Source organism: Panthera uncia, chromosome D1 (assembly GCF_023721935.1).
Source record: "Panthera uncia isolate 11264 chromosome D1, Puncia_PCG_1.0, whole genome shotgun sequence".
NCBI lineage: Eukaryota > Metazoa > Chordata > Mammalia > Carnivora > Felidae > Panthera > Panthera uncia.
In genome coordinates, this window is record NC_064808.1 from 32,361,315 (window position 1) to 32,373,117 (window position 11,803).

Sequence of the window (11,803 nt, forward strand, 5' to 3'; positions counted from 1 at the left end):
AGAGCCAGAGAAGTAGAAAATTTAGCAATAAAGTTCACAAAATGTAAGAAAATCTGGCTAAAATGAGGAAATCTCATGTTATGTAAGACCTGAAAACATCTGGTTGTTGCTATTAGTGCACGAGACTGGCAGGAACCAAATGAGCAGTAGCACATTAAATTACCAGGAAACTAATGCTAAAAACACTAACATCTATTTCACAAAACCCTCTGTTCAGCTATTAGGTCATGCCTGTATTTCTGAATGTGGACACCAGGAAGTGGATTCCTAACCGTGTGCTTTGTCTAGAAAGGTCTTCTCCTAATTGTCCACCTCAGATAAGGCCATGAAAGAGAATAATAGGGGAGACTCCTGGAAGGCAGAACCAGGACAATGGAAGACAATAAACCAAGCAAATTGTTTTAGAGAACAGAATCAAGGGCTGCCCCATGATTGGCTGACTGAAAACTCACTATACTTCCATGACCAAGAATCCATATCGTCCCATTGACAGGGATATGATCTATGTTAAGTCTCAGCGACTACTGTGTTTTTGATTTCCCAGTCTACCTTTTGGGAATAGGCTTTTTTTTTTTTTTTTTTTTGCAGATATCCTGTTCCTTCTGTGCCATCCTGTAACAGGTATCTAAAGGTTGGTGCCTTAATTTTTTGCCAGAAAAACATTTAACAATTTTCTTTCTAAAGAGAATAGCAACACTATCCAGAGTTGACCTGACTTTTGGATGAAAGTAGTTCATGGTGGCAACTTGGTATTTTCTCTCTTTCTGGGCTGTGAGGTGAAAGCATTGTTAGTACATGTGCACAGTAAAAAAAAGGTATTCTTGTTTGTGGCAGAGAGGAAAGCTATGGGAAATACTATTAATTACCTTTTGAAAAATATTACCCATTTCCTCCTTACTAATTGAAACCCTGTTTTCTTTAATTGATTAATATATACATACATATTATATGTGTGTATAGGTAATTTGCATTTACCCTGAATGTTTGTTCACCACTGTATCTCCAGCACCTAGAATATTCTCTGACTGAAAGCAAGTAGAGTAAAACCTTGGATTGCGAGTAACTTGTTCTGTGAGTGCGCCACAAGACAAGCAAACATTTCTAATAACTTTACTTGATAAATGAGTGATGTCTTGTATTACAAGTAGTAAGTGATGTTGAATGTCACATGATCACAAGCCAGTGCTTCTCTCTCTCTGTCTCTGTTTCTCTTTCTCTCTGTCTCTCTCTTTTGCTGCGGGACTGTGGGTGATTGTCCCCCATGCTTGGATGCTTGGTCTCAGGCCACGGTGTTTGGCAGAAATCGGTGATTTTTCAGAATGTTGGAAGATGCCCACAACTGGCACTGGTGTATTTTTTGTCACTTCAAAGCACCTATGGACGGTCCTTTGCTTTACCATACGAGAGTAAGCTTAGGAATGATTTGCTTCATTCTAGGTCAGGCTGTCTGCAGATATAGACCCTTTCCTCTGCTGCCTTATTGCAATTTACATTAAATGCAGTATATGACAATAGTTTATTAATATTGTACTGTAGTCCACATCCGTTAGTGATAGTGAAAGTTGTCCTACACAATAACCCTCCTTTCTCTTCTCCCTCACACCAGCCATGAAGGTTTTCAAAGGTAAGTGCAGGTTAATTTATATATATATATACACATATATATACGTATATATATGTATATATACGTATATATATGTGTATATATATATATATAGCATTATATTACAGTATTATATACATTTTTATATGAATATTTTTGGGTTGGGGAACAAATCATCTGAGTTTCCATTATTTCTTGTGGGGAAATTCACTTTGATATACAAGTGCTTTGGATTACAAGCATTTTTTCTGGAATGAACTATGTTTGCAAACCAAGGTTTTGCTGTATATGAAAAAAAGAAAAGAAAAATACTAAAAAGAAAGCATGGAATAAAAAGCAACATGCCAAATGGCAGATGTACTATGTTTATGTTTGAAACTATGAAATATGTATATGTATGGTCAAGGACCAGAAGGTGATATGCAAAACAAATGCGCTATAATTTGTTACAAGTGACTTGTATTTCAAAATGGTTTTCAATATTGCTTTATATTATATTTTCCATAAACAAGAAAATAAATAAAATTTGGGAGATGTCCAAGATGATATCTCCCTTTCATATGCTATGATTTTTTTCAGTCCCGCACACATGCAAGCTGCCTTATGCCTGTGCTGGCATACGTGATCAGTTGAGTGCTTCCTCAGCATTCGGATTTGATTATGAAAATGCCCCAGCAATCCACTCTAAGCTCATAACCAGTAATAACAGAAACCACTTCTCCTAATGACCTCACATATTAAGTTTCCTCAAATGTTTGGGTTAATGCCCAGATTAGGAGCACAAAGGGAAAACAATCTGTGCTTTGCAGAATCACTACTTGTGGGTACAGAGGCCTTACTTAATACAGTGGTGTTAATGTGGCAATAATGACACAAATAAAGAAATAATTTCAGTAATCTATATTTGGTTGGCAGGATCCAATGTATTTTTTTTCAACGTTCCTAAATACTGTGTGTTTTATCAAGAGTGTAGCCTTTGCAGACTATAAAATGAACAATTTAGGTCTAGAACCCAATATAATATTATCTCAAATCCAAGGAAAGCAGTTGATACTGTATAGAGAAGAAACACAAAATAAAGAGGGGGGAAGGTGCTTACTTTCCAATGTGATAAGGGCTAGATACAATGTTACATTAAATCTTTTAAAAATGGTGTGGCTGGGGCACTGGGGGTAAGGAGAAAGGGAAGGACTTATTCAAAACTCAACAAAAGCAAAGGACTGCAAAGATGAATGAGAAAAAAAGGAACTAAATATATTGAGAGTTTGGTATCTCTAGACAATCTTCTAAGCACTTTACATTTATTTCATTTAAATATACTAATCACCCTTAACCTTAAATACTTTTATCTCATTTGCAAAGAAAGAGCCAAAGCTCCCTGAGGAAAAACTTGCCCAGATTAAAACTGTGGTAAATGGTGATGCCTGTAATTGAGTCCTATTTGCATAGAAGGCCTGGGCTCCCACCCACACCCAGCAGGAGAGGAAGAAAGTGCAGGCACTAAAAGTAGCTGTAGCACATGGACAATGGGACAGAATTTGATGAAATGGTGAAGATCAGTAGGAGTCTGAAAGTCATGCTATGGAGTTTGCATTTTAAAGACTTTCTGTAGTTGATGGGGGATAACTGAAACCACTCAAATAAGAGGAAGCATTGTTTTAGAATGGTTTTTCTGGGGAGGCTGCTCTATCACTGAAAGCACCATCCCTCTGCAGAGTCCTGTTTTGTAAACCAAAGGGCCCTGAGAGAAGTAAGACCTAATGTTTAGACTTTAGTGCAAAAGTGCTCAATGAGGAGCACCTGGGTAGCTCAGTAGGTTAAGCGGCCAACTTCAGCTCAGGTCAGGAACTCATGGTTTGGAGGTCTGAGCCCCGTGTTGGACTCTGTGCTGACAGCTTAGAGCCTGGAGCCTGCTTCAGCTTCTGTGTCTCTGTTTCTGCCTCTCCCCTGCTCATGCTCTGTCTCTTTAAGTCTCTCAAAAATAAATAAACGTTAAAAAAATTGTTTTTTAAAAAGTGCTCCATGAAATGCACAGAAAGAGACTGGTGGACAGAGAAGGTAAAATTGGGCTCTGGAGGAGAGCAAAAAGTGAGTCAGCACAATTTTATCTCCTGAGATTTTAAAAAATTTTTGTTTTAATGTTTATTCATGTTTTTGAGAGAGAGACACAGCAAGCTAGTGGGGAAGGGGCAGAGAGATAGGGAGACACAGAATCTGAAGCAGGTGCCAAGCTCTGAGCTGTCAGCATAGAGCCTGACGCAGGGCTCAAACTCATGAACTGCGAGATCATGACCTGAGTCGAAGTCGACTCTTAACCGACTGAGCCACCCAGACACCCCTCTCCTGAGATTTTGAGTTCTTGTAGGTAACAAAGTGTATTGGACAAATTAAGAGCTGGAGGAATGTATAAATAACCTATGGTCTCAACTGTAAGACTTTGCCTTTATTATTACATCTGCCTGGAAAGTCTGTCTCCCTCTGGACTCCAAATTCTAGTTATCTGTCTACCCAGATTCTAGTTACCTTTCTAGACTGAATTTGAAAGTCAAAACATTCAGGAAACTGGTCCTGCCCACTAAGTTCATCTCAGCTTCTAAATGGCACTTTGCTTCCTTCTATTCTTCTATTTCACCTTTCCTTCCAAGGGTTGATGAATGGGACAATACCAGGGGACACAAGCCCCATGATAATCTACATGAATAGCACCCCTTGGTTTCTGCAGGACACATCCTGCATGGCTCCATGAGGAAGACCTACCTCTACCAGACTGTGAAGCATTGCTTACATTCCCTCATGTCTTATACCGTTACTTTCATGGAGTTAGTCCTAATCATCATTATCCATGCTGCAGTATGCCTCATGATCCTGATGGAAAATCAATTTAAAATTGTTAATTATCTTGGATATACAAAAGAAACAGAGTATAGCACATAGTGAACATCTATGTAGTGACATATAATTGACAAATATTAACTTTTTGTTAAATTTGCTTTGGGTCATGCTTGTGAAGTCATAAAACATTGCCCATACACATGAAATCTACTTTTTACCTCTTCTCAGTTTTTCCTCCCATTCCTCTCCAAAGGTAACACTATATTCATAGAAGTCTTTGGAAAAGTCACAGAGCCCTTTCCTCTCGATCACATGCTGGCCGAGAGTTCATTATTTCTGGCAAAAATTCCCTCTGGAGTGCTTTAAAAATCACTTCTGCTATCTGGCTTCCTCCAAGTCCAGCGTGCCCAGAACCTTGAATGGAGTGTGATTCTGGGTACACTCTTCCTTAGTGGACTGCAAATCGGACTGCCACTTGGCATTGCACCAGGATATTTTTAGAGTGTTCTTTTCCTAAATATTTATTTAGCTCTGCAGATTTTAATCACACGTCTCTTATGTAATACAATACTCTTGTGTGGCACCTTTTATTTTCAAGGGCTTTTTTCATCCATCCTCATAGTGATTGAGAAGAATCAAAGAGAACAGGTTTTCTTCACCGTTTTCGAGCTGAAAGAAACCATGGAATGGAGAATGTAAGAGAGGTTGAATGTGTCAGTATATAAGGGACTAGAGAAAGAAAACATCTTCACCTCTGTCAACTATGTCTTCATCCCTTCTCAAAAGTTATAAAAATATAGTGGCATTCTTTCAAATATGTGTTCTTTTTGTGTCAAAGAACTTCAGCTCTGTTTTTATGGGGGGAAAAACTTTTAGAGAAATCTTGGGATCCTAGGCTACTTTGGTATTTTGTTTTTTAGAAAAACTTCCAGATAATTTTTGTTTGTTTGTTTGTTTGTTTTTGGTACAAAAGGGAAATGGGCTAAAAAAAATGACATTTTATGAGACCAGATGCAAAATTATAAAACCTCTGCTGTGGTGCTAGATCTAATTCATCACATCTCTTAGGGAAAAAAAAATGTAGCATCATTTTCACCACTGAGGAAATTGAGGTTCAGAGTAAGTACATATCTTGTTTAAGGTCACAGATATTCAAGATTGGGGCCCAGGTCTTTCTAAAAAATGCCCATATTCCTCTGTCTTTGATCTTTGGTATTTTTGTCTGAGTTAATTGATTGAACTGAACAGTCTGAACTGTGCACTTATTGGAAACTTCCTCAGTCCTTTTGTTGAGATTGAGGCAGCATAATGCAAATTCTTTACCTGTAAGTAAACGATGATAAACAGCTGCACCTAAAGTCCTATAAACTGAGGAGAATGAGAAACTTGAGGTTCTGTACCAGGGGTCTCCTATCCCCAGGGGAAAGGAAAAAGCCAACTGAACAAGTATACTAAAACAGTGCCTTTAGTAGGGGTCATTGTGAGAAATAAATAAGATAATCCCTTTTTAAAAGAATCCATTTTAAGTGCTCAGCCAAGTGTTTGGTGTGGAATGAAAACACAATACGTGGACATAATATACTATTATGTTATTAATATTATTATGGAAATAAATTTAAGTCCACATAGAAGGGCTAGAGGAAAACTGATCTTCCCCTTCACACAATGTACTGATACCTGCTCTACAGTTGAGGATACCATGTCAGGTGTAGGAGGACACCCATGAAATAGGACTTGGTTCTTATACTTGAGAAATACACAGTCTAATGGGAAAAATGAACAGTTTCAAATAATTGCAATGAAGTATGAGAAGTGTACAGACAGGTACAGGCTTAAGGGAATTCGAGGCTAGAGAAAGAATTCTCTAAGGACTTGAGGGAAATGTCACCAGAAAAGGGGCCCAGTGATGCACCTGGTGCTGCCATTGTGGGACTGTAAATGAGCAAACAGACCCCCAAACCTTAGGTTTATCATGGGCGAAGAATGGGCAACAATATTTTTCTATACAAGTTTGTTGTGAGTAACACACACACACACACACACACACACACACACACACACACAGGCTAAACACTAAATTTTAACATTGAGTTTATCCAAGTTTGCAGACTGGCCTCAGATTCCATAGGAGTTTTCCTATAATATGATGTTGTTCCCAGGAGCCTTGGGAAGCTATGAAAGGACTCTGGAGAAGTAGTATTTGGTGTATGCTTGCTTATTTATTGATTACTATCTAGGAGATTGATAATTGTAGAAAATTGCAAAAATATACAGAAATTAATTAAAATTTTTTCAATCCAGCTTCTATTACTAAAGACATTAATCAGTACTAGTTTTTTATTTTCATTTTTTTTAATGTTTATTTATTTTTGAGAGAGAGAGAGCAAGAGAGAGCACATGCAAGCTAGGGAGGGCCAGAGAGAGAGAGGAAGACAGAGAATCCAGAGCAGGCTCCGTGCTGTCCGTGCAGAACCTGATATGGGGCTCGAACTCAGGAAACACCAGATTATCCGAAGTTGGACGCTTAATGACTGAGCCACCCAGGTGCCTCAGTCAGTACTGTTTTAGGACATTCAGAGCTTTGACTAGTTTGTCAATTTGGCCAAAATATCATTGATTAACATTCTAACTCTGTAAAATTCTTGTGGATTTTCTGACTTCTAAACCTATTTATAATATACAAAATGCTTGTAATTTGAAATCAGCTAGAAAGAAAACTCATTTCTCAGAAATAGATCTTTTAGGAAGTAACATAATATGTAAGGATACATAATATATAATGAAATGTCTACAGAATGGTGTTTATGGGTATTAGATAATCATAAACAAAAGGAATTGTGAGTGGGAAGGTCTGGGTTCTAGTCTCTGTTATGATCCAAACAAGCATTATAACTTCTCTGAGTCTGTCTCCCTATGAGTACAATAATGTCAAAAACAAATAATCTCAAAAGTTCCCTGATTTTATGACTTTTCTAATTCTTATTTAGCTAAGTTATTTTTCAAGCTATGAGTAACTAGATCTAGCAATTACTGTAGAAAATATTTTATCACAAATTAGAGAATATTAGAATTTTACCTAAGTATTAAAAACGATAGACTATGCAAGTGGTTTGGGAAAATAAATAAAAGCAGGTGACTTACAGAAGATCCTTAGTGAAATTTCACCAGTTAAAATTAACTTTTGGTATCCTAAAAGCTAAATCAGCTATTTTTATCAAGTTGATCAAAACATGCCATTACTTAGAAAGGTCACTTAAACAAATGTTAAAATGCTTTTACAAATCAAGTGGATATTGTTAGCAGATTATTTTAAAAGTAAATTCACTGTGTTTCCAGGCAAAAGGTTTTATCTAAATTATCTAAAAATAATCTGTTATATTTCTACCAAAGCATTAAAAAAACCAAAACATTTATTAGTATATACATTAACCATTTATTTGTTTGAGGTTTTTAGAAAAGATCTTTTGGGGGAGCACCTGGGTGGCTCAGTCAGTTAAGCATCTGACTCTTGATTTCAGCTCAGGTCATGATCTCACGGTTCATTAATCGAGCCCCGCATTAAGCTTCACAATGACATTGTGGAGCTTGCTTGGGATTCCTGCTTCCCCCACCCCACCACCCCACCCAGATCCCTCTCCTGCTTGTGCTGCTTTCAAAAATAAATAAATAAACTTAAAAAAGATCTTTTTATGGCAATAGCAATTCCCAAATTATATTGTTTTATAATATGAAAGAAAAAAATTTAGACTGATATATTTGCTAGCATATTAACAAAATTCAGTCTTACATTTGCTTTTTAATATCTAAAGCCTTCTGATTATTAAGGCAACAAATGTCAACTGCTACTGGAGATACAGAAATTTAATTGTGATTAATAGTATCCATTAAAACTGTTAAAAAGGCGGAATCTAGACAAGGTCAAGGGTCCCCATCCACTGGGGGGTGGAGCATGGGGTTCTTCACTGTATTATGCCTGATGAATCTTTTATACTGATTTCTTGGCTTCTTTCCTCTATGGTCAGATATTGATTTCTTTTTTTCTTTCCCTCTATCTCTTCCTTTCTCAAAGAGGGCACGCTGCAGTGTTCTTGGGTTTATGAATCTTTTGAGAAGGAAATCCTGGGGAAAGGGTTCAACCTGCATTCACTGAGTGCCACAAGGTACACAGGGATGTGTTTGGTGCTGTGATGGATGCTGGAAGGATGATAAAGATGGAGATTGTGTAGGGGTGCCTGTGTGGCTCAGTCAGTTAAGTGTCTGACTTCGGCTCAGTTCATGATCTTGTGGTTCGTGAGTTCAATCCCTGTGTTGGGCTCTGTGCTGACCGCTCAGAGCCTGGAGCCTGCTTCAGATTCTGTGTTTCCCTCTCTCTCTGCCCCTTCCCTTCTCATGCTCTGTCTCTCTCACTCTCAAAAATAAATAAACATTAAAAAATGTTCTAAAAGTTGAAGATTGTGTAGAATATAAGCAGGAAAAGGCATGGACTCACAAAGCAATGAAATGAAGTACATGTGATTGGTACCAGAAGGAATAAAGAGGACTGGTAGAATCTTAGAAGGATACATGTACTCAGTTGCCCTATATGCATCCATAGATTTTTTAGATTTAGACGGGTACATTTGAAATCATGCAGTCCAAATCTTTCCAAGGACTTTTCTGCATATTAACAACAGAGCTAGAATCTGTGTCTATCATTATTTCTTTACTACAAATTCTTAAACATCTTGTTTCAGTCTTCAACTTCCAGACCTCTGGCCCTCACACCTAATTCCCTATACCTCTCTCCTAAATTCTGTTGCAAATAAGACTAGAGTTTCCTTCTGTATATCCCCAATGACCTCCTAATTTCTAAACCTGTTATCTTCTCAATGTTGTTGTTGTTGTTATTTATTTACTGATTGTGATAGCTACTTTTGTGTGTCAACTTAACGGGATCATAGGTTGCTCAGGTATTTGGTTAAATATTATTCTGGATGGGTCTCTAAGGGTGTTTCTGGAAGAGATCAGCATTTGAATCAGTAGACTGAGTAAAGTAGATTGTCTTCACCAACATGGGTGGGTATCATTCAATGTGTTGAAGGCCTAAATAAAAAATTAAAAAGGTGGCTCAGTGAGTTAAGTGTCTGACTTCAGCTCAGGTCATGATCTCATGGTTCGTGAGTTTCAGCCCCGCATCGGGCTGTGTATTGACAGCTCAGGGCCTAGAGCCTGCTTTGGATCCTGTGTCTCCCTCTCTCTCTGCCCCACTCCCACTCGTTCTCTCTCTCTCTCTCTCTCTCTCTCTCTCAAAAATAAACATTAAGAAAAAAAGAGTTAAATAGTAAAAATGATGGAGGAAGAAAGGATTTGCTGGTTCTCTGCCTGACTGCTTAGCAGAGACATCAGTCTTCCTCTGTACTCTACCCTTGGTGTTTAGGTATTCAGACTAGGACTGGAATCTGTAAAATTGGTCCCCTTCTTTCGCCCTCATTTCTTTGACCTATACCACTTTCCTGGGTCTCCATCTTGCATATGGCAGATAATGGGATTTTTGAGCCTCTGTCACTGCATGAACCAATATATGCCAATACTTTTGCACTGCATGGATGGCAATTGTAGGGAAAGCCAGTTAAATTACCTTTTTACAAAAGAAAGACGGTGGTTACTTTAGTTGAGTGTAACTTTTTAATATAACAAGATTGACTACAAGTAATTAAGTCATAAATAATCAGGATGCCCTAATTTATATGCTTAACAATTCCAAATTCCATTAGGGGGACTGATTATCCAACTCTTGGTAGGCACAACTGTAATGTAAAGTTGAAGAAAATCAAAAATAAAATCAAATGTGCCAAGTGCATAAATTATTAAAATATAGCCTATTTTTTTGTTGCTGTTGTTCTGGAGAGCCCTGACTAATACAGCGTAACATAGCGATGTATGTGTCTTCTTTAGGTGAAATTTTTCTCCTCTGGTTTAAATGATTCTAATTTTTCTAATGTTTATGTGCCTTCATTTTGTTTTTGTTTGAGTTTAAATTTCCCATCTCTTCATTTTTCTCTCCTATAAATGTAGATATTTCCAAATTCATCCCTTAATCTTCCCTTAATATTCATCCCTTAATCTTCTACTTTTTTGCCTCTATCATTAGTTCTTAAATTGCAGCATGTGCAAAAATGCCTATGAGTGTGTGTAGTGTGTGTGTGTGTGTGTGTGTGTGTGTGTGTGTGTGTTGGGGGCAGGGAGAAAGGCAGTTAATAAAAGTATTCCCATATTCACCTCTCAAAATTCTGATTTAGAACCCGTGAGATGGAAGTCTGACTGAATTTTTATCAGCTCCAACAATAAATGTAGATGGTCCGTTACCTCTACATGGCCAATGAATCTCTTTCCAAACCTATTTTCCTCTGTATAGTTTCACCTCTGAAACCATCAAGGGGAAACTTTCCTTTCTTTGTAATGAACACAGTCATATCATGAAGAACTTTTTTTTTCCTATTCAGTTGAACAATAGCTCACAATGAATGCTTTTCTTGCTTCAAATCATATTGTGAGAAGTTCACAGGCGAACAAATATAATACCCCACCACATGGAGGAGGACACAGAAGCTTTTAAGGCTTAGAACTCCTACAGGCCTAACAGCTAGTGTGTTATGAAGACCTGGCAAGAGCCCAGCCCAGTATCACTTTTTATGTTTTAGCACTTCCATGTGCTTAACAACATTTTAAGTATTATAATTTCCTGACTGAAAAGGCCAGATTCTTACAAAGTCCATGCACAGGCAACAAGCTTATAACTACAAAAGCAGATAAATAATTCAGAAGCAGGAAAAAAAAATGTGTAACTGGGTATATGCATCGATCTTTTTGTTTGGAAGCTTCCCTGAATTGAGTCTTAAAAATGAGAGGAGGAGACTCATGGCATAAAGAGACTACCAGAAATGGCTAAATTTTGACCCCTATTAACTACAAAACTATCTAGAATGTAAATAAACACGGAACCAACAAACTAAAGCTCTCTGTTGTCTACCCCCATGCCACTGTTTGCAAAGTCAGATTATCCTCCACAACAGAAGACCTGAAACAGGGTCTAGCACCAATAAGAAAGAAGAAAGAAAGAAGGAAAGAAAGTGGGGAGGATAAAAGTGCATTCTCAGAAATACAGGATCCACCAAAGTAATTATAGGTTATCAGTGATTGGTACAGATGGAACAATTGCATGGGAACTAAAAGGTAGAGGTTAATTTTCATGAAATCACAAATCTTTTAGTTCACAGTATATTCCCAAAGGAAGTGAATGATGAGGTACTGGAAAATTTGGTTATCAGTAACGGTCAAATATCATACCAAGAATATTAGAATATTCTCTCTCTCTCTCTCTCTCTCTCT